Source organism: Schistocerca nitens, chromosome 4 (genome assembly GCF_023898315.1).
Source record: "Schistocerca nitens isolate TAMUIC-IGC-003100 chromosome 4, iqSchNite1.1, whole genome shotgun sequence".
NCBI lineage: Eukaryota > Metazoa > Arthropoda > Insecta > Orthoptera > Acrididae > Schistocerca > Schistocerca nitens.
This window is the reverse complement of record NC_064617.1, coordinates 122617802-122619570: the sequence shown is the minus strand read 5'-3', so window position 1 is coordinate 122619570 and position 1769 is coordinate 122617802.

The window sequence follows — 1769 nt, the reverse complement described above, 5'->3', positions numbered from 1 at the left end:
TCTTCCAATTTAAGCTTTCATCAGTATGCACACCCAAAATTTGGAGCATTCTACCGTACTTATTGACTTCTGTTCATGTGCTACATCAGTTGTCGGTATGACTCTACTGGTTGTGCAGAACTGAATGTAGTGTGTTTTCTTCAAAATTTATAGAGAGCCCATTTTCAAGAAACCACTTAATAATTCTTTGGAAAATATCATTTACTAATTCGTCTGTTGCTATTTTTCTAATAGGATTTCCAATAACACTAGTATCGTCTGCAGAAAGCACGAATTTTGCTTGTTGAATGGTAAGTGGAAGATCACTCGCATGTATAAGGAATAGGTGTGGGTCCAAAATTGAAACCTGTGGGACTCCCTTTGTAATTTTACCCCAGTCACTAAAATTTTCTACGTTTCCTGAATTGTCTGAATTATTCAGGACAAACTTTTGGATTCAGTTCGTCAAGTAAGAATCAAATCACATGTGTGAAAAGCCACCGGTTTCATAACACTTGACTTTTTCCGAAAGAGTGTCATGATCTACACAATCGAAGGCCTTGGAGAGATCACAAAAAATATCAGTATTATTACTTAAGGATTGTACTATTTGACGAGTGAATGTATAGCCAGCATTCACAGTCGAGCAACTTTCCGGGAATCTAAATTGCGATAGGCTAAGTAAACTGTAGACGACTCTTGAGTACGTTACATTTTCGAATATTTTGGAAAAAGATGTCAGTAATTCAGGGACACGCTGCGAGATTTGTTACCGGTAGTAGGTTTGATCAGTAAGCTTATGTTACTAAACTACTCTGTGAACTTAAATGAAAATCCTTGAAGGAAAGACCTTTTTTAAGCGAAACGTTAGTAAGGAAGGTTATAGAAACAGCCTGCAAAACGATTCTACCGCCTTCAACGATCATCTCACGTAAGCACCCTACGGACAAAAAACGATAGATTAGGACTCATGGTGAAGCTTACAGGCAATAATTTTTCCCTGACGAAATTTGCGAATGGAAGCAGTAAGTGAATGGCTAGCAGAGGTAAAAGCACGCTCCGCCGGCCGAAGTGGCCGTGCGGTTAAAGGCGCTGCAGTCTGGAACCGCAAGACCGCTACGGTCGCAGGTTCGAATCCTGCCTCGGGCATGGATGTTTGTGATGTCCTTAGGTTAGTTAGGTTTAACTAGTTCTAAGTTCTAGGGGACTAATGACCTCAGCAGTTGAGTCCCATAGTGCTCAGAGCCATTTGAACCAAAAGCACGCTCCGCCTCGCGAAGTGTGTACACAGATAAAGAGGACCGGGCGTAGATTAAGGGCTTATCAGGCTCAGACACAGATGGCATGCCGGTGAAAAGTTTGTCTTTCTATTGTCCGTAGAGTCTATCAAAAATTTCTATAAACACATTTGTGATCGGAAAGAGTTTGTCAAGGGCTAGAAAGGGGGCAGGCATGTGCCCACTTCGATGTTTCCTGTTATTCGGTCACTGGATAAGGATAGCAGCTGCAATGGGAATCACAGTCTGCTCTCGCTGCCATCTTCGCAAAGTTGATGTCGTCGAGAACTACGCTTCCAAGGGTTGATTGCGTTGACCTTAGCGGAGCATGTAGACATATTTATTCCACTAACAGCTGGTAGCGGCAAGGGGTGTTGACAGTGGGCGCGCAAACACGCCCATTGGACGGTCGATAAGCGAGGGCTTTACTCTCCACCGATGAGTCACCGTTTTGTTTGCGTGGTTGTTGCACACACTCTTTGATTTCGCTAATATAGACAGAAGCCGTATCTG